The sequence below is a fragment of the Macaca nemestrina genome, chromosome 8 (genome assembly GCF_043159975.1).
Source record: "Macaca nemestrina isolate mMacNem1 chromosome 8, mMacNem.hap1, whole genome shotgun sequence".
NCBI classification, from domain to species: Eukaryota; Metazoa; Chordata; class Mammalia; order Primates; family Cercopithecidae; genus Macaca; species Macaca nemestrina.
In genome coordinates, this window is record NC_092132.1 from 144,939,935 (window position 1) to 144,961,985 (window position 22,051).

At 50.6% G+C, this 22,051-nt stretch overlaps 1 protein-coding gene across 1 annotated transcript in view; it reads right to left on the reverse strand.

The window, feature by feature from the left end:
- The window catches only part of LOC105491165 (RP1 like 1), a 53,607-nt gene that overhangs the window by 21,088 nt on the left and 10,468 nt on the right, over positions 1-22,051 (reverse strand). The gene's annotated exons all lie outside the window — the stretch shown is intronic.

The following is a 22,051-nucleotide window of genomic DNA, read 5'->3' on the forward strand; positions in this document are numbered from 1 at the left end:
TCATCGGAGAGCGGGGCTCAGAGCTGCTGTCCGAGGCTAAGGCCAGTCTCCCACAGTCCATTCCTGCTCCCACTGTCCCCCGGAGAGGAGCCTCACATAGGGCTGCACAGGCTTTCTATGCTTTTCTGTGCTCTTGCCAGCGCAGGAGGCCACGCCTGCTCTGGGCACCTCACCTCCTGCTTCTTGCTCACATGGGAATTCACCATTCCCCCCAGGCTGCCTGGCTCCAACGGTTTCCTGCAAGGTGGCCCCAGCCCTGCAGCCCCGGCGTGGCTTTCCTCTTTCGAAGAGTTTTACTCAGCCCCCAAAGCCTGGGGAGCCCCCATCTTCAGTGCAGCTTCTCCGACAGTTCCCACCCCTGGGCCTGCGTCCTTTCTGGCCAACTCCACCAGGGCCCAGGAGGCAGAACCTGTCTGTGCTCCCCGGGGCTCCAGCCCCACGTTCTGCACAGAGTCGGGCTGAGAAATGCACACAGATGAGTCAAGCGGATGCTTCCTAGAGCCAGGCCTGTTGGAAGTTGGCCCCGAGCACTTACCAGAGGCAAGGAGTCGTCCCAGCTTACAGGTGGCTCAGCCCAGGACCCCCGTTGGTGTACAGGCCATGGGCAGCCGCGGTCCTCCCTGGCTGTGGCCACTGTGCCCATTTCTGGGGTAGCTGGGGCCCCCATCTTCCCTTCTCACCCTCCTCTCCACGTAGCCCCATCTGTCCCAAGAGATAGAACTCTTCTCTCTTTTTTAAAATCGTGGTGCAGAGAAAGACCTGTTAATCTGACCTCATCTCTGACACAAGCTTTATAATTAGCTGGGCTGCCTCCTCCCACCCAGCATTTAATCCCTCGAAGCTGTTCTTCCCAGCCCTCGGCTCACCTTCCTGCAGAGCTGGAGCACTTCCCCCAGACACTGCTGTGGGACAGCCCTACTTCCAACATCTTTTCATTTGCACCTGCCACTGTGACCATCCATCTGGCTCACGCTGAGGGAGCTAAAGAAATGAAGCCCACCTTGTCCCCAGTGTCACTGTGTCTCTCAGCACCATGTCCCAGCATTATTGTATCATCCAGCTTCATTTCCCCTAGAATCACTATATCCCCAGCAGCACCATGTGGCCAGCACCCTCATGTCCCTAGTGCCATCATGTCCCTCAGCATCACTGTGTTCCCAGCATTAAATGTCCCAAGCATTGCCATGTGCCATGTGTCCAGCACCACAATTACGTGCCAGCACCGCCATGTTCTCACCATCACAATGTCATCAGCACTTCCACGGCCCAGCATTACCATGTGCCCAGTATTACCATGTCTTCAGTGTCACCGTGTCCCCCAGCACCTCCATGTCCCCAAAATGACCATGTCCTCTAGCATTACCATGTCCCCAGCACCTCCATGTCCCCAATACCTTCATGAACCCAGCATTACCATGTCCCCAGCACCTCCATGGCCCCAGTACCTCAATGTCCTCAGCACTTCCATGTCCCCAGAATCATCGTGTCCCCAGCATTGCCGTGTCCCCAGCAAAGCCATGTCCATAGCACCTTCATGTTCCCAGGACCTCCATGTCCCCAGCATTACCATGTCCCTAGAATCACATGTCCTTAGAGTCACCATGTCCCCAGCATCACTGTGTCCCCAGCACAGCATCACATGTCCCCAGCATTGCTATGACTCATTGTCACCCTGTCCCCCAGCATCACCATGCCACCAAAATGACCATGTATATCCCCAGCACCACTATGTCCCCAGCACCTCCATGTCCCCGGCATCACCATGTCCCTAGCACCTCCATATCCCTGCATCACTGTGTCTTCAGCACTGTCTTGTCCCCCGTATGACCTTATTTTGCAGCCATGGGGAAGGAAGTTGCAAACATGGAAGGTTTTCTTCTTGGGAGAGGCGTCACCTTCCAGGCCTCACTCTCAGAATACCCATCACATTCTCCACACATTGTGTCACTCATGACTCACTCTCTCATGTATCCAACAAAGATTTCTGAGCATCTATTGTATCAGGCTCTGCATGGTATCCTGGGATGCAAACATGAGTAGGACATGGCACTGATCTTCAGAAACTTCACATTCCAGTGTGACAAACAGACATGCTCCTACACACAGTAATAAATGTTCTGATGTGTATATGTGTACATACACACACACTCACACACACACCACAATATACACTGGGTGTGACTGAATGCAGAGTAAAAGGAATGGCCGTGCAGGTCCAGGAAGGCCTCCTAGAGGAGGTGATGCAGAGACTCCTGAGCTGAAGCCTAAAAACAACTTAGGGATTAGCCTCTCTGGCCCTAGGAAGAAGTTAGGACCACAGCAAATAGAGATGGCCCCGTCGCCTTCTCTGGCCAGCTGGGTGGTGTTGGAAGGCTGGCGGGGAGAAGGTCAGAGGCTTTTTGCAAGCTGGGATGGAAGGCTGGGAGGAGAAGATCGGAGGCTTCTCAAAAGCTGGGATCGGCTGCCGTAGAGTCAGGGTGGAGCAGGGCCATTCTGGGTGCTGGACACCTGCCATCCCTGCATCGGGGTGTTCAAAACCTGGCCTGGAAAACTGGGCTTTTCAGTTCCATGAGCTGACAGTTCTCTCCTTGGCTGAGTGGGTTTAAGTTGGGGTTTCTGTCTTGTAGAGCAGGAAGAGCCCAACTGAGATGTGGGCCCCAGAGAGTGACAAAAGCAAGCACCTCGCCTTCAGTGACTCTGAAGCTGGATTTCTGAGTTAAGAAGAATCCTGGGTGGGGGTGGAAGCCGAGGCTCCTGTCAGATCCCCCAAGTTGTCCAGTGGATGACAGGGGACAGTCACTGCATTCCTACGTTTCAGACCGGCCTTCAGAAGCTGGACCGAGGGTGAACCATCAGCTGATAGGCAAAGTCGCATATCACTTTTCCCTTGCTGGTTTCCTCCTTTCAAAATCATGAGGTTTCTCCTCCAAGCAGGAGCAGGGGAAGAACTGACCTCTTAACAAAACTTGCTGGGTGGGTACCAGGCCAGGCCCGGGGAGAGGTCGCCCCTGCACCAAGCAACTCTCCACCATCTCAGGAATCAGGCCTCCTGCAGGGTCACAGAGGCTCCCAAGAGGGAGAAGATTCTTCCTCCAGTGCCGCTCACCTGTTGTGAGAGTCCAGGAACCTGGGCCTTCAGCGTGCGAGGAAATACTGGGAGGAAGGACAAAGGGAAGATCGGGCCAGGCTGGAGGACGGGTGTGGGGTGTGGTCCCCGCTCTCCACTCCATGCCCAACTGGGGGTCAAGTGGGGAACCCCGGGGAGCGGGGTAGGGGGGTGGAGGGGTGGGGGGGTGGGGGGAGCATCTAGATGAGGTATGAGATGCTCCATAGGCGGAGGGCTTCTGCCCAGCCAAGCCTCATGACTGAGCGATAAAGGCGCCCCCCAACCCACCTCCCACACAGGGCAGGGCCTCATCAGGTGTGGGCAGGTAGAATGCTTTAGAGGAGGCTCTGACATTTCACTTCGGAACCATCCAGGCACCCCAGGCTGCCGACAGGACCATGCAGGAGCAGAGGATCTGGCAGGAAGCAGGGAGCTGTGGTGGGTGATCTCGGCGAGCACAGAGACCGAGGGATCCACCCCTGGGGCTGATTAGGTCCCCAGCAAACCCCAGGGCCCACTTGCACCTATCAGAGCCAGGGGAGGCTGAGTCAGTGCAGGTGGGGGGTGGGCAGGGGGGGCAGCACTGTGGGATGGAAAAGGAGGGGGCGGTGCCGGGGATTTCGGGAGGAAGCAGGGAAGGAAAGCAGAGGCCTTCCAGCTGTGTGTGGGAGGGGGCAGAGGGAGCAAGGAAAAACAGATTACGGGGCAAAAGGAGAAAAAATAGAAGTCACAGGAAATGCTCCAAGAGTTGACAGCCCCTGTGGAGGAATGGGCAGGGCGGACCTGCGGGGAGGAAACCGTTTTCTTGGCAGCCCTGGGAGCAGGAGTGGGCTAGGCTGGGTAAGGGGCTGGCAGCGGGCACAGGCAGCAGGAGCGGTGGATTCAGGAACAGAGTGAATAGTGGGAGGATGGGGGAGGCTGGGCTTTGCAGAAAAGAATGCCAGTGGCAGGAACCCAAGCTAGGCCCCAGAGGGCTGAGCAGGAAGGGGGACAGGGCTGCCACGAGAGCTTGAAGGGCTGATCAATATCACACACAGGTCACTGAAAGAAGCCGAGCGTGATAGGAATATGTCCCCAGAGAAAAACGCTTGGGGCACGCAGCCCCCAGGGAGAACAAGAGCTGCAGGCACGCAGCAGGGAGCTGGGTCCTTTGCAGGCTCTCCACCACCGCACGGGTCCACACGGGCCGCATGGGGTCAGGCAGCCGTTTTCAGCACCACCTTCCAGTGGCTCGCACTTGCCACCCGTTATAAGAGCACTGGTATTTTACAAACCAATAAGAAAAGAAGAATGAAAAAAAGAAACTATGACAAATGAAGACAAAGACAAGACATTCATTGCAAAGATGCATCTTGGCTTCAGATATATTAACACATGGAAAAAAACCCAAATCTGTGCGTATGCGTACTAAAGTTCGGGAAATACAGAATGACAAAAAGCCAAGCACAAGTTGCTCACATATCCACGAGAAAGCCACAGATTTCGGTTGATTCCGGGTGCTGAGAGCGTCAGGAGCAGGTCAGGCCTAGCAGGTAGGTGAACATGACTCGTGAAAAAAAGGAGGGACTACAGTGAAACGCTGCTTCACACCATTAGAACGGCTACTGTAAAAAACAGAAAACAGGTGTTGGCATGGATGGGGAGAAGATGGAACATGGCTGGTGGGAAAGTCAAATGATGTGGTTGCTGTAGAAAACAGTATGGCGGGTCCTCAAAAACGGAACCATCGAATTGCCACATGATCCAGAAATCCCATTTGTGGGTATCTCCCCAAAAGAACTGAAAGCAGGGCTCAAAGGGATATGTGTAAACCCACGTTCATTGCAGCTTTATTCACAGTAGTCAAAGGGTAGAAACAACCCAAACAATCATCCGTAGATGAATGGATTAGCAAAATGCGATACCAACAAACAAAGGAGAACTACTCAGGCTTAAAAAGGTAGGAAAATCTGGCCCATGCTGCAACATGGATGAACCTTGAAGACATTACGTGAAGAGAAATGAGCCAGTTGCAAAAGACAAATGCTGTATAATTCCACTTGTATGAGGTCCCTAAAGCAGTCAAATTCATAGAAACAGAAAGTAGAATGGGGGACGCCAGGGCTGGGAGGAGGTGGGAGTGGGGAGTCAGTGTTTCAGAGGCGCAGAGTTTTGCCCTGGGGAGTTCTGGGGATGGGTGGTGGTAGTGGTTGCACACCAATGGCACAGGACTGTATGCTTACAAATGGTTAAGATGGCCAATTCTATGTGATGTGTATTTTATCACAATACAAAATATAAAATAACGTAATAAAAAAAAAGTAAAAGGAGGGAGTGGGAGGAATTACCCTTTAGGAAGGTAATTTGGTGGAGGACGTCTTCCCTAAGCCAATTCCTAAACTAGTGAGAGTTTAGGGAAACATCACACCATTCCACACAACAGAACTCTCTGGCACCCCAGGCTCCGGGCAGTACATTCAGATGGAGAGTAACAGAGCAAGTAGGGAAAAAGGGCTTCACAAGGGTAGTTAGTACTTCTGATGAACAGACACAAAGCAATCCAGCAGCAAATGATGACCACCTACTGTGTGCCAGACTTTAGACACAGAGACTGAGGCACAGCTTGGGGAGGCAGGCTCATGCCTCCTGGAATTTATAATCCAGGAAAGAATACAGACAGCACCAAGGTCCTCACTCTTTAATGGTTGAGCAACCCAGCTGCTTCTGGAGGGCTCCAGGTTCATGGGCCCAACTTGGCTCTGCCAGTGACAAGCTGATGGCTTTGAGTGACCTACTTGAGTTGTCTGTGCTTCCATTGTCTGAGCCATAAACAGGCTAAACCACAGGATCACTGAGGTTACACTAGGAGTTTGTAGGGAAAGTTAGCACATGAGGCTGTACTGTCTCCCAATCTGAGAGACCTCTTGAGAAATTACCAAAGGCGTTCATTCTTAAAATTGTCTAGGTAGTAGCCTCCCTCCCTTTCAAAATGATGGCGAAAACCATGAACAACAGCAATGCCCCCCCTGAAAAACAAGCACATTCCCATAAACACAAAATACTGCACACAATTGCAAGAGCATGGGCTCCTGCAGTTCATCATGGATGCACCCACCACTCCCAGCCCCAGAGATCCAGGAAGCCCAGGCTAAGAACCTGTGATCTAATCCTTGGTGATGAGAAAAAAACAAGGAGAGGAGAAACAACAGCGAGAGTGACAGTGAAGCTTTGGGCTGGCCATGGAGCCCTGATGGTGTGACTTCAAAAGAAGAAAAGAAATCACGTTCCTGAATATAGACACTCTTGTCCAACCTGTAGTCACTGGGAAAATTTTCCCAATGATAGTTCCCGTTCTGTCTGGTAATAAAAGAGGGACACATCCATGACAACTCAGGATAAAAGACTTCGGACTGGAAGAAACCTGATATTGACACCGGAAGTAGAATCCTTGGAAAGTGTCAAGAAACAAAACAAAAACAAGTACTAGAGTATCTTCCTGTCCACCCCCCACAAACACACACTTGCTAATAGTCTCTAGGCCACTTATCAGCAAGGGAAGTAGGTTAATGAGATGGCCTGGATTTGCAGGACTTACAACACCAAGCGGGATGTGCAGCCTCATCAGAGCTCCCTTGAAGGCAGGAAGTGGGTCTGGTGCACCTCTGGCCCTGTGCTTGGCACATCACAAGTGCTGGACAAATGCTTGAAGAATAAATAATGCTTGGCGAGCTGAGCAGGGAAGAGAATGGAGTGAGAAGTACAGTAAGCACAGAACAGGATGATAATTAAACACAGGACAGGTAGAAAGCTCTCTTGCCCGATCATGGAGCAAGTGCATGGAGGAAACATATAAACAGCCAAGGAACAAGCAAATCCAGGGCTGGAGGTAGCCGCCAAGGGTCTGGAAAGTGCATGGACAGGGCACGCGCCCTGCCTGGGGCTACCTGTGGCCCTGAGCAAGTGAGAAGGTGACTAAGAGGGCCTGGGAGCCAACGAACAGTCACAGATAGAGCAAAGAACATCAAGATGAAAAGTAAACGGGAAGGAATAGGGAGAAGCTGGAGAGGAGGAAGGGACTAGATTTCTTTGGGGTGGTCCTGGTGGAACTGGGAGTTAGGATTGGCCAGGCTTTCCTCAGACTCTGAGGCAGATCTCAGCTCAACTTAGCAAACAACTTTAAACCACAGACGTGGTCCCAAGGCAGCTTGGGCTACTGTGCAACCAAATGCAATCAGGAATTGCATTTTATTATCAGCAACAGAGACCCTCCCCACGAATGACTTAAACCAGGTAGAGGTTTATTTTCTTCTCATATAGAACTAGTCTAGAGATGGCCGCTCACACGCTGGCCTGGGAGCTGTATGGTGCCACCCATGTCCCCGGCTCCTCCTGTCTTTCCACCCTGCTGTCCTTACCACTTATTCCCTCCTCAAGATGCCTCACAGTCACAGGAACGCTGCTGTGGGCCCTGCAGTTTGACTGAGATCCCATTCTGCCTGGCATTAGTGGTCTGTCCCCAAGTCTCTGTGCTCACCAAAACCACTTCTCCCCTGTTCCTGCGTGGCCCTGTCGCCACCACATAGGCATCAGGGTGGCTCAGGGAGTCAAAGGTCAGAGTCTTCTGCACTCTGTTTTGCCTTTAACATGCCTTGCTGAGGCCCCATCCTGAGTGGGAGTCAGGTTGGTGGGGGATCTCCTTTAGAGCTCAGTCATGGGGCTTAGCTGGGCAAAGGCCCTCTGTCCTCGGAGCATCTATCTCCATGCCTGAATGGTCCTCCCTTGACCCACAGCTGGGAGTGCAGTGGAGTGGGGACCAGACCGAATCTTGCCGTCTTCCGTCCCTGACGTTTATTCTCTCTGCCACCCCATCCACACACCAGGTAGGAGGACGGGCAGAGGTAAAGGTACGGACTGAGTTAGCCTCGTATGAGGTTGACCTGACCTCTCCATCTAACAAGTCCTGCCTCCGCCCCTCTGCAGAGCTGAGTTCCAGGATTGTCCCTACATGCGCAGAGAGCCGGGAGGAAAGGACAGCAGGGATGTCACTCTCGGCCAGCCTGAGCCTTTCAAGTGAGAAAAGAGAAAGGGGCGTAAAGTTTGAGAGCTGTCAAGCACCGGTTGAAAGAAAATGTCAAGACAAACTCTGGAGCGTGGAGGGTTTTGCTTTCACTTTCTGTTGCCCAGCCTGCAGGGGAGCTGGGGTCCGAGAAGGGAGCTTTGCGCCTCTGCATAGGCAGCCTCCTGCCTGGACTCTGCGTCCCTAGATAACCATAGGCAAATTGCCCTCTCTTGCTGGGACTCAGGTTCAAAGTGACCTCTAAATTCACTTCTGGCACAAAGAAGTGAATTTTTTCATTTTTAAAAAGCTCTCCAGGTGATTCTCAGCTAGTGTTGAAATTCACTGAGCTAAAACTCTGGACATGATGGAATGACAACTGCATGCCAACTCATGTGATGTTAAGTCTACAACAGAGATTCATAGGAGACCGGTCATCGTAGTGGGAGAATTTGGATGAGACTTCCCAGCTGGGCTTGTGGGGGCTGGGAGGTGTGCACCGGCAGAGTGGGGCTAAGCGCGGCCCCTTTGCAGGTGGGGTCTTGCCTGAGTGGAGTGAACGCCTGGCTCTCTGGGGGAATGGCTTTGCCGGGTTTGTAGAGAGGAGGTTTGTTTACAGCCGCCACAGTTGGGAGCCATGGTCAGCTTCGGAGCAGGGCATGATGTTGTGAAAGCAGTGATCACCCAAGATCAACCAGCAGGATATTTTGGAGGGCCCCGGCGAGAATGTTGTCATGGCAACAGCACCTGCAAACACACACACACACGCACATACATATGCACACACACGCGCACACACGCACACACGTGCACACACACATGCACACACACTCTGGGTAGGGAGCACTTCTTCAAATACGTAATGACATGTGTGAAGCTCTTTTCCGTTTATAGCGGGATTATATATACACATAAACATTATCTCAACTGTTCCTACAGTTACCTAGAGAGATGGCCGGGAAATCCCACTGAACAAAGGAGACATCCAAGGCTTGGCAGAGTTCCACGGTTTGTCCCTGTCCCCCCTCCTCCACTTCCGAGACAACCGCAGCAAGGCTGGAGCCAGCTCTCAGACCGCAAGCGCTGGGTTCTCTCTGCCAGCGCCGCCCAAGCCTGTGGACAAGGGCCGGTTGGAGGCCGAAGGGAAGCGGCCCACCCTGGGCACACGAAGACCAAGGGCGATGGGTCCTGGGGGGCTCTCCAAGGCGGGGAAGACACTGCCAGGCAAGGTCTGGATTCAAAAACAGGAAGGGGGAAGCCAGCACGGGGCGGATTTGGAGTCAGGCCACGGACGTGAGCAAATCACTCCCAGACCTGCTTTCTCTGACACTCGCGGTGGCCCCAGGAACAGAGCAGCTCATTTCCTTGAGAATATTTTTGCCATTTTGTCATCGTGCTTCACACGGTGGGCAGTGGGGGAGGGAGGCTTCAAGGGCCACCGGAGGACAGGTCCTGTCAAGGAAGCAGACAGCACAAAGATGGGGCGACCCTGGCCTGGAGGAGGCTTCGGGTGAAGGCAGGAGTGTGGTTTTGCAGTCCTGCCCTGGTTCCAACAAACAGAGGGAAGCAACCAGGGGCACCAACGTCCGATTGTGGGAAATCCCCATTGTCCCTGCTTAGATTTAGCTATAACTGGGCAATACGCTGTGATCCTAGAGTTGGGTTGGTGCTATCTAGAACGTTCTAGAACATTCCTCCTCAGCCTTTCCTCCTCTGGAAATGGAGGCAGCATGTCTGAGATGGTGCTTATAAAGCACCTTTCACGTATTTTCATTTAACTGGTTGGTAACAATCAGTTCCTGGCTATGCAATCCAATTTATTGACGTACACAGATATCTCCACCTAAAATCCTGGGGAGGGACCCCCATCTCATCCTGACTTTTTCCTTTCCCCCTACATGCCTGCAGCCCCTTGTCTCCGCTCCTCTCATTCTCCTGCCAACTCACGGCCTGTAGAATCCCCGTGTGTGTACACCCCTTATTTCTCCCGCTAGACCAAGGGTGAGGATGAGGCCGCTGACTTTGGCTCACCAGTGCGCAGCACAGTGCACGGCACCTTGTAGGTGCTCTGGAACTGTTTGTTGAGTGACTGAATGAGTAAACGGATCAACATTCATCCGACACAGGGGTCCCCGATTCCCAGTCTGAGGTTGACCTGATATAGGATGGACGAGGTCAAGATGAGGAGTTGGAAGCCTTTGAGGACCCCTTGATGGCTCTGACACAACTCAGAGCCAAGAATGAGCTACCCCTTTAAGGATGCTCAGCCCATCCTTCAGCGCCATCCACATCCACTCTCCTCTCCTTGGGCGGAGGCTGCAACATGAGATGCGTGCTTCCTCACTCACTGCTGGGGCCACAGGAGCACCAATGCCTTGGGGGTCACTCTGAAAGTGAGGGTCTGCATCATGGGGTTTATGGAAGAGACATGGGTAGAGTGTCCAGCGCTCTGCATCCAACAGGGCACAGCAACGTTCCCAGGAGATGGCAGCAGCGATGACTGTATCTGTGGCGGGACGGATGAGAGGAGGCTGCTGGCCAGTGGGAGCTAGAGCTGCACAGCAGCTGCCCCAGGGTCGTGAGCAGGGAATGCTGGCCTCGCAAAGCCGCAGCCAGGTCAAGGATGGGGAAGCAGAGATGCTGACCTCTCTCCCCCTCTGCCCTCTGATCTCCCGCTGGTGCCCCCATTGACCAAATCCAACCCGAAATCAGAGGGCAAGAACCCTGACAAGGCCACCCAGAGAGGTCAGACCCTTAGGTCAAAGGACAAAAGGTAGATCTGGGGGCTGGGGCAGACAGGGATGTAATAATTCCAAATCCCAAATCACGTCAGCTTCCAGCCAAACAAAACCCTGGGCGAGCACACAGGTCCCATCCCTGCAACCTGGAGTGCCCTTCAGCCCCACAAACACTCTCCATGGCTCTACTGTGTGCCAGGCACAGGGGAGGCCCAGGAAATCGCAAGCCCACTCAGAGGAGTGCAGTGTCCCGCACAGGAGGCAGAACAATTGTGGTCATCGTTTGAGTCCGCCATTCACCCAGAGCCACCAGAAGGACTCCAAACCTCTGGGGCATGACCCAAGTTGCCCTGGAACATTCTCCACACCTTTGTGCAGACTACAGGAGCTTCAGCAACCACTGCTTCATGGCAAGGCATATTCCAATTATTGTAGAGAATCTCCACATAGTTCCATGAGGGACACATGAATTATATCCCGTTTCAGACTCCCTGAATTTTTTCAGCTGAGAAAACCAATTGACCAATGTGAGGGGAACCCAGGCTTCAGGACTCTCAACACCCTGTCCTCCCTCTCTCTCTGCCTGTGGAGAAGGGTGCCCAACGGCCTGACCAGGTGGCCCAACTCATCCTGATCCCCAGCTGCAGGCCTGAGGCAGCCTCAGCTCCTACAGCATGGCAGATAGAGCTCAGAGCGTCAGGCTGGACCACACTACAGCTGTCTGAGTAAGAAGAGAAGTGATGGGAGCATAACATGGTACGGTACTCATGTCACACAGCACCTGCCAGAGGAAAAAAGAGTCCCCGGGCTCATCTCTGACACCACCCCACTTATCCACTTCCTAAATGAACTCAATCACGTGCCTGTCACCCTCTTCTGCAAACAGTTCTGAATATGCACTCTCCCAGGACCCGAGAAGGAGCAGCACTGATGCTTGTGGGCAGAGCTGCAAGAGGCTGCAACACAGGGCCCCTAGGATGAGCCCCACCCTCCAGATAACCGCATCGTCATCGGCATCTGCGAGGCTTCTCCCAGCATATGGACCAGTTTTCCGTGATGTGATGAGTGGGGAAGAGCAACACAAAGAATGCAAAACAGCCAACATGCAGAAAGCAAGGATCAGGTCTGGTGCTGCTGTGTGGAGAGAACTGGGTTTCCACTTCCATCTGGGGACCTCCCCCAGCGTTCCCGGCATTGTTGAGGCACTGCTTGCTAGAACTGCAGAAGGCTCTAGGTTTGGCAGAAGAGTGCCAATCACCAGGCTCCTGCTGGATTAGGAACCATCCCCAGGAATGAGTCCACAGGCTTGGGGACGGCTGCTGCAGTGGCTGCTATTCCTACCCACACAGAACCCACCAGCCCAAGGGACCCCTGTCCACCTTCAGGTAGAGCAAGCCCATCTGCAGGCATTAGGGTTCTTCCACCCAGTGTGAGTCTACCGAACCCCAACCGGGACTCCCTCTCCTCAAGGGACACCAAGAGTCATTGCCCCTCCAGTCTCCCCAAGACCCTCTTCACCAGGAATGAGAGGCCCATCTCCCCCAGAAATGCACCCACCACAACCCTGGGAGAGTGCTGGGGCTTCTTAGTCACTCTTTCCCTGCAGTGCAACCTGGGACTGTATGAAAGTGTGTGTGAGCTTTGCCGCATTAACATGGGCTAATCCTCATAAACGCACACAGCAATGGAACCAGGGAGGAAACAGGCAGAGGCTGGGGACTCGGGTGACGCAGTCTTCATCTGCTTTTGCCACTGGCCAGGGCATGTCCTTGAGGAAGTCACTTTACCTCCCTGGGACCTGACTTTCCCCTCTGAAAAGTGGGGGAGGAAATGGAGGCTCAGGTGCCCTTCAACTGTCCCTTAGCCTGAGCAGCCTATAATTCTGTCACCTTCTCTAAGAGGGGACCCTTCTGGGCATCCAGAAATGCCCTCCCCTCAGGCTAATCCCTGGTCTTCTTCACCCTACCATGCCGGGTTACTCCCAGCGCACCCCAGAGATCCAACGCCTCATACACTTTCTGCTCTCAGGTGTCCTGACAGAATGTAGCCAATGCAATCCAGGTTGTATGAGATCAATCCATTCCTCCACTCTACAAATCCCTATTGAATACCTACTGAGCCTGGGCATGGTCACGAAAGAAGACCAGGTAACTTCTTTACTCTGTTACTCTCCAGGGGACTGTGGAATTGAGAAAGGGAGGAGTCTTTGATCTACACAGTGCCCAGAGCCTCCATCTTCTCTGCTCTTTTCTTTCCTTCCCTCCTGGCACAGCGCTATTGATAGCTAGGAAAGTAAGTGGTAAGAGCAGCGAGTGTTTTTGGAGAGGGTGGCGGATGTGGGAGCTTTTTGTACCATTCTTGCAACTTTGCAGTAGATTTGGAACTAATCCAAGATAAATATTAGTTACTTACAGAGTGTAGAGAGTGGGGACTCAGGATCAGCAGAAGGCCACCAGGTGGGATGCTTGGAGCCAGCAGACACTGGAAGATCCCCCAGGTCAGGCTGTAGCATCAACCCACGGACAAAACCATCCCCATTGAAGAGGCTGGCACAGGCCTGAGAGCACAGGGAGCTGGGGTGGGGACGCGAGTCTGGCTCCCTGCCACGGATTCCATCATTCAACAGCTCTGCTGACCACCTGCCTTCTGCAAGATACTAAAATGCTATTTTGGTGTAGATGAGTTGCTTCACCTCTCTGGACTTCAGTTTCCTCATCTGTCAAATGACATTTGCAGTGCAATTGGACTCAACAATGCTTATGGGCCTTGCCGTTGCTCAGACTTTCTGAGTCTATAACAAGAGTTCTAGGACACCAAATATCTTGGCCTTAAAGAAGGGTGCTGGGGGCATCTGGGGCTGATGACTCTTGCTTTGTCCAGCACGAAGGTGTCAACATGAGGCAAAGGGAAGAGGAGCCCATCTGCAGGCAGCCAGACCCCTCAGCATCCCAGGGCTAGCCTTTGGCAGCTGTGAAGCCTTGGAGGAATGAATCAACCTCTGAGCCTGGTCACCATCGTCTGTAAAATGGAGACATTGCGTCTGCCCTGTGGGGCAGTAGTGGGATTGGCTGAGCCTCGCCTGCGCAGTTGAGGTCCCGCCTTCTTCCCTTCCCCCTAGAATGACATCCCAGGCCCCGGCCTGACCACCAAGAGGACTCTCCTTCACAACGGCCTCCTTGGATGAAAGGCGTGGGGGCAACAGGAAGAGCTGTTGTTTTAACTGCTCTCAGCTTCCTCCCTTTGTCTCGGGCATGATAAACAAGCCTATTCCCCCAAGCCACAGCTGCTAATCCAGCTGCAGGAGGGCAGCGGTCAAGCAATCAGACATGCTCTTCGCTGGGATTAGGTAACTCCCAGCCGGGCCTGACCCCTCCCCCGCCCCGCAGCAGGTCAGAACCAACTCCCTCCTGCCTATCCCTGGGGTTGCTAGGCTTAGATGCCCCGGGAAGCTGGGCACCTGGATGGAGCTGGAGCAACCAGGACTGTGGCCAGTCTGTCCACACAGCTCCCTGGCTCCCTGACACAACTCCCAGGCATGGCAACCTTCCTTGCCCTGAGGCCATGACAGCAGGGCCCTATGTGGGGCCACTCGGAGGTGTACAAAGCATCCTCACTCACGGTCCCAGGTGGGCCTTGCAGTAGACTCGTGAGGGAGAGAGACAGGCCGAGATTTAGAGACAAAGATTTCGAGGGTCGCTCAAGGCCATAGAGCAAGCAAGGAGAGAGCTGAGCCTTCCTAATTAGGTTCTCGGACTCAAACTCAACGCTCACAGCAAGGCTGCCTCTCCCCATGTCATCAGGGGCATCCCCTTCACAGTCCCCAACCTGCCAGGCTTGGCCACGGAATGCACAGAGTGGCCAGGTCCTCTCGCCCCAGAGCAGAGCACGGGATTTCCTCCAGTAGTTACCAAATGCACCACAATTAAGCCAATTAGGCAAAAAGACTTAATGAGGACCTCCTGTGTGTGATGTCAATGTAGGGGCCAGAAAACTCCTCTAAGCCTTTTTTGGCATTAAATGAAGGAATAAACATAGCAATAAAAAATCAAAGCTGGCCACAGTGGCGTGTGCCTGAAGTCCCAGCTACTCTGGAGGCTGAAGTGGGAGGATGGCTTGAGCCCAGAAGTTCAAATGTAGCCTGGGCAACACAGTGAGACCCCATCTCTAAAAAAAAATAAAATAAAATATATAAAAAATTTTAAGAAACCGCCCCATTTATAGTCACTTGATCTACTTGATATGTACTGGACACTCTAGCTAATTATAGCTCAGCTGAGTTTTCCTGCAAAGAAAGAGTTAATGTAGCTGTTATTTGTGGTAACTTATCTCCTGCATAGGAGTTTATTTCCCTAGGTTGGTTGAGACAGGAGGGGAAAGAGGGGGGAAGTAGGAAGAGAGAGAGGAAAAATGGATTAGCTTCAAGATCAAAAGATGCTCAGAGATCTGAAAGGAAACAAACTCCAGGGGTGGGGGGGATTTTCAGGACTCTGTATCCTCCTGATAAGGAGCTAGTTCTTGGGACAGCCCCACCCTCCTGCCTGCAGCCTCAGGGCTGGGTCCCTTTTGCAACAAGAACAGGCGATGGTGCCCACCCCAGAAGCTGGTGGCCTGCGAGGCCAGAGCAGCTTACGAGGCACAGCCGCTGATCCTGGGAAGCGCGCCCTCAGTTCATGGCGGGAACAACTGGGAAATACCTGCTTTGTTTATACTTTGTCAGGCTTAACGCAGTATTTTGTTAGTTTCAGGTAGGGCTTACATCGATTACACACATGAACACAAAAATATCAGGTAAGCTTGCCCATGCAAATGAAACAAACATTCAAACACATTTCCACGTATCCACAGGCACGTGTGATTCCCACCGAGGTCTGGTGGAGGAAAAGAGTTTGGGTAGCCTTGATGCTAGAAGTACAAACGGAAGCAAGAAATAGAAACTTCCCCTGAATGCTGGGGACTCAAGGAGGAATCTGAGACAGTTTCATGTGGGAAAAAAAAAAAATCAAAGGAAGAATTGCAATAATTCCCTTGATTATTTTTTTTTCCCACAAAATTAGATACAAATTTATACTTGAACTGTTTGAGGGTTGGAATAGTTGGAACTAGGGCTGAGGACAAACAAGGGGGCTCTCCAGACGGAGGGACACAGATAAAACCCCTTTGCTGCCCAGTGGATCATTGAGAAGCTGCAGCTGGGCAGTGGGACCCATGTTCCTGCCTCCACTCCCTGAAAGAGCAAGCAAGCAAGCATGGGCCAGGCACGGTGGCTCACACCTGTAATCCCAGCACTTTGGGAGGCTGAAGCCCGCAGATCGCTTGAGGCCAGGAGTTCGAGACCAGCCTGGCCAACACAGTGAAACCCCGGCTCTACTAAAAAATAAAAAATTAGCTGGGCGTGGTGGTGCATGCCTGTAATCTCAGCTACTTGGGAGGCTGAGGCAGGGGAATCACTTGAACCTGGGAGGCAGGGGTTGCAGTAAACCAAGATCGTACCCTGCACTCCAGCCTAGATGACAGGGCGAGACTCTGTCTCAAAAAAAAAAAAAAAAAAGTGGGGGGGGAAGGAAAAAAGCAAGCATTGCCTCTGTGGAGACCTTTGCTTGCCCTCAATTCTGCTCCTCAAAACCCCGTCAACAGTGGGAAAGGCTCATGCATCAGAGAGAGAAAGAGACAGGACAAACGAGCAGTGTACAACCAAGGAATCTGCCCACGTGGCTCTATCCTCCATGTGTTAACCTGTCCTGCCTCTTTTCCTTTGCTTCTTGCTGATTGTTTGAATTTATTTATTTATTTAGAGACAGGGTCTTGCTCAGGCTGGAGTGCAGTGACACAATAATAGCTTGTTGTAGTCTCAAACTCCTGGGCTCAAGCGATCCTTCTGTCTCAGCCTCCTGAGTAGCTGGGACTCCAGGCATGCACCCCCATACCCGGCTAATTTTTGTACTTTTTGTAGAGATGGAGGTCTCATTATGTTGCCTAGGTTGGTCTTGAACGCCTGACGCTAAGCAGCCCTCTTGCCTCAGCCTCCCAGAGCACTGGGATTACAGGTGTGAGCCCCTGTGCCTGGCCAGTTTAAATTTGTTGAATAAACCATGTTACTGAAGAATCTTATTGCGAGCCTTTCTGTTTCATGACCTCAGGGAAAGCTTGACTGAACTGTACATAGACTACCTTTATTTCAAGGAATCCCCACACAACAAATTTGAAAGATGAATGCCGTTTAACTTGAAAAAGATGAAATGAAAAGTATTTCCAGACGAAAGGACAAAGTTCCTCTATTATTTTCCTCTTTTCAGGGGATGGTGTTGGTAGAATGTTACATGGGGTGTATTTATTTATTTATTAGATACATTTTAATACAACATATGCGATTTATTTATTGTATTTACAGGGTTCTAAATAGTCAGGTGTTTTGTTTGTTTGCCTTTTAGTTCTAGTTTGTTTTAAAAACAAAACTAAAAAACAAAGCTATCTCAGGATGACACCCATCATGGGAAAGAAAACATGAAAACAGGCTGGAGGATTTAAGGGTGAGATTGATAATGGCCTTACACTGGCCCAAGGGGTAAAGCTGCATGATCCAAATGACTTCGTTTGTTTCTTTGTCTTAGCAATGATGCTATTCTGACAGTGAGTTCTCGTCTACCTCACATAGTTGGTGAATGAACCATTTTACATAAGTGAATTTCCCAGGCAGGTAACAGAAATTTTCAAAGAAAAGATCAAGATTATTTTATATGCTGAAAATCATTCTAATTTTGTTTCTTAATACTTTGTGGCCAGGTGTGATGGCTCATGCTTATAATCCCAGCACTTTGGGAGGCTGAGGCAGGCGGATCACTTGAGGCCAAGAGTTTAAGACCAGCCTGGCCAACATGGTGGTCTCTACTAAAAATACAAAAATTAGCTAGGCATGGTGGTAGGTGCCTGTAATCTCAGTTACTCGGGAGGCTGAAGCAGGAGAATCACTTGAACCTAGGAGGTAGAGATTGCTGTGAGCCAAGATCATGCCACTGCACTCCAGCAGTGACATGAGCGAGGCTCCATCTCAAAGTAATAATAATAATAATAATAATTATCTATAAGATGTAGGAAAGAGATTGTGTCGTAATAGTTTGTGCTATAATATTCCAAGATTGTGCTATATATTTTTTGGAGACAGGGTCTTTGAGACAGGGTCTATCACCCAGGCTGGAGTACAATGGTGTAAACACAGCTCACTGCAGCCTTGACCTCCCAGGCTCAAGCGATCCTCTCACCTCAGCCTGCTGAGTAACTGGGACTACAGGTGCACACCACCATGCCTGGCTAATTTTCATATTTCTTGTAGAGAGGAGGTTTTTCCGTGTTGCCTAGGCGGAAAAACTCCTAGATTCAAACAATCCTCTCACCTCAGCCTCCCAAGTACCTGTGACTACAGGCATACGTCACCATGCCTGACTAAATAATACTAACCCATAAAATAAAATACATTTTTCATACATTGCATGGCAGATGCAGTGCCACGGCTCATCCCACCCTGGGCCATGTTCTTCCATGTTCTTTGCATGTTTTCTTGTCCCTCGCAGTTAGATGGAGTCATAAGAGAAGTTCTTGCCAATGAAATATGAACAGACATGACATGTGTCACTACCATGTTGCTGCAGTCAGAATAGCAGAGCCCAAATCCTAGAGCAGCTTGGATCCTGGAGTCACCATCTACAAGACAGCGACCCCTGGGGGTTGTCTGGACTGACAATGACCTTGTATCAATGAGAAATAAATGTGTTGGAATAAGCCACTGAGATTTGGGGGTCATTTGTCACAGCAGCATAACTTTGCCTATCCACACAAATGCACATACAAACATGAGAACAAAAACGAAATACACATTTTAAAAAGATGTGAGGAGAAAACATTCCAGAATTTTTACAGTGCTATTTTTAGATGATGGCACCTATAGGTTAAAGAAATAGCTTTTAACCTTTTTGCATATTTTCAACGTTATCATAATGAAAAATGGACCATATGATCAAGCACTTGCACTCTTGGACATTTATCTTAGATAAATGAAAACTTAAGTTCACACAAAAACTTGTCCAAAAGTATTCATAGCAGCTTTTCTGCCAAACACTGGAAATACTTCAATATACTTCAAAGAATGAAGACTTAATCAAACTGGTACATTCATATCATGGAATGCTACCATTCAGCATTGAAAAGGAATGAACTATTGATACACACAAAAAATTGGACCCAAATGTTTACCTACACTGTGATTGAATTTACATAACATTCTCAAAATGACAACATTGTAGAAATGGAGAATACATTAACAGTTACCAGGGTTAAGGAGGAATGGAGCTGGGAGGGAAGTGGGTATGGCTATAACAGGCAGCAGGAGGCATCCCTGTGGTGACTGATGGACGTGCCCTGTCTCTTGACCAGATCAATGTCAATGTCTTGGTGGTGATATTGTAGTATAGTTTTACAAGATGTTACCACTGGGGGAAACTGGGTGAAGACTACAGGTGATCCCTCTGTATTATTTCCTACACCTGCATATAAATCTATAATTAATTATTTCAAAATGAAAGGTTTAATTTTTTTCAGAGAAGTTTTTAAAAAGTCCAAAGAGTGACAGAGAAGTATGGTAAAGACTGTTAATATCTACTCTCCTTTTTTTCTTACTCACTGAATTCCTATTTTGGGGGACTGCAATAGGTACAGTTAATAAAACTACTGTCCCAAATTCTTTTCCAGGTGAGGATGGTCAATAATTTTCAACTGGAAGTCATTTGGAAGAGCTTCTAGGAAACCTCTTGAAAGGTTGCTAAAACCCTTCCCCCCTTTCTCCTTGCTTCTTCCGGATGCCTGGAACACGTATGCAATGGCTGGGGCTACAGATGCCATTTTGTGACCACAGTGAAACCTAGCACTAAAGACAAAAGACAAAAGGCACTCGGATGCCAGTGATCACAGAGACATCACAGCAGCGCTGGACTGCCTCTGAATTTCTCGTTTAAGTCACTCAAGTTTTATTTTCCATTAAATACAATCAAATCTAATCCTAATTGGTGCACCATATAATTCATCACATTGCTCTCTGCCTCATTTCCCCCTGACCATTCCCACTCCCCACAGAGCAAAGGAAATTTGTTGTCCTGGGTTTTGGTTGTGGTTAAGGGTAATAAGTAAGTTTGCAGAATCAAAAGAGTAGAGAGTGTGTGGATTTTTTCACATTAGAAAGCTCTGGAGAAACTTAAAAAATAACAACGATTAGGAAGTTGAAAGTGAAGGAAGAGAGGAGAGAACAATGAGTAGTACCAGCTAAGATCATAAGAAGATTTTAAGTGTTTTGAAAAATTTTGGAGGGAGAAGATAGATGAAGAATAGCTGTGGATGTTTTGCTATGGAATTATCTCCTTGGGGCCTCTTAGGAAGGTTTCAGTAAAGATTTGGGTTAAAAATTTTTTTCAGGCAGGGCATGGTGGCTCACGCCTATAATCCCGGCACATTGGGAGGCCAAGGCAGGAGGACTACTTGATTCCAGGAGTTTGAGACCAGCCTGGGCAAACATGGCAAGACCCTGCCTCTACAAAAAACACAATAGTTAGGTGGGTGTAGTGGCATGCAGCTGGAGTCCCAGCTACTCGGGAGGCTGTGGTGGGAGGATGGTTTCAGCCAGGAAGGTCAAGGCTGTGGTGAGTCATGATCACACTACCACACTCCAGCGTGGGTGAGAGAGTGGGACCTTGCCTAGAAAAAAAAAAAAAGTCTGATTCTGACTGCAGGCTGAGATGTGCCTGGTACACCGTCGGTCTCAATGTTAGTTCTTCCCCTCCTGGGACCTCTCCTAATCCAACATCTGCCATGGGATGGCCAATCTGCTGTAAACTACCTCAAGATTCAGGGATCAGGGATGAGAGATACACTCTCAGCTTCTCAGAAACAAGAGAAAAGCATTTAAGGTAATGTACTGGAAAAGAAAAAAAAAGCTGTCTTTCCATCTGACTCTTTTGCCAAGTAGCAAAGAGTCTGGGAAAAGCTGGAATGTGGTCTTTCCTGCCTGGGAGATGAAAGCCAATCCCTGCACCAGGAAAGAGAAGATCCTGGTGCTGCCAACAACCTAATGTGGGTGCTGGAAAAACACTGCAGCCTTGCCTGGGGCCTCGCTGGCTGCCTCTCACCTGGGCAGGTGGTGGTGCAGGGCAGAGCATCCAGTTCCAGGAACATGTTGATAGCACCATGGAAATTCAGAGAATGGAAGCAACCAGAGTGTTACCAGAAACTGATCTGCAAGACCAGGGCAACAAAACTGGCTACAGTCTCTATCAAGCAGGCAGACACGGCCAGGTTGGTGGAAGGAGGTTGGGAGGCAGTCAGAGGAGAAGTAGAACCTTCCCGCACCTGTCAACAAGGATTATATTGCCAGGGAGTGGTTTGGGAGGTGAAGAAGGCTATGTTGGGTTCCAAGAGCACTCGGCTCAATTCTACCTCTTTCATAAGCTTGCGCTCTGCCCCCTGCCATCTTAACCAACCAGGCCCCAAGCTCCGTTCGGGGACAGGGCAACCCTGGTATCACAGGGTTACTCCCTCAGGACTGGGACTGAGTGACCAACATGCTGGTCTCATTGAGCAGTAAGGACTCAGGGATGTCACATCACACCTCCAGACTTTCTTCTCCAAAAAAAAAAAAAAATGAGGAGGCTAGACAAGGCAGTCCCTAGAGAATCTGCCCATCCTGAAATTCTATGACCCTACAGGAAGCCTTCCAGGACACAGCAGCCCCAGCTGAGCTTCTGGGCTGGGCTGATCTATTCATGCCTGGCCCTGACCATTGGAGGGTCACACGAGGCCACATGGGTATAAATCCCCCAGCCCTTGGCTGTGCAGAGAATTGTGATGGCTGAGAATTGATGGGTCAAGGTGATGCTGGACAGAGACCCAGGCACCAGTCCTTCCCCTCTCTAGTTTTGGCTAATTATTTCACCTCCCTGGACCTCAGCTTTTTAATCCTTTTCCATCAACAAAACCAGAACAAAAACCCTACCCCTCTCACAGGCTGGTGATGCTGTGAAGCTGGCACCAGGAGGGGCCCTGAAGCCACACCCACAGCTCCCGCACCAGCCACCCCAGGAATGCAGCCAGGGCTCACCCTGCAGAGAGGCCTATTCAACTCCTTTCTAATATCTT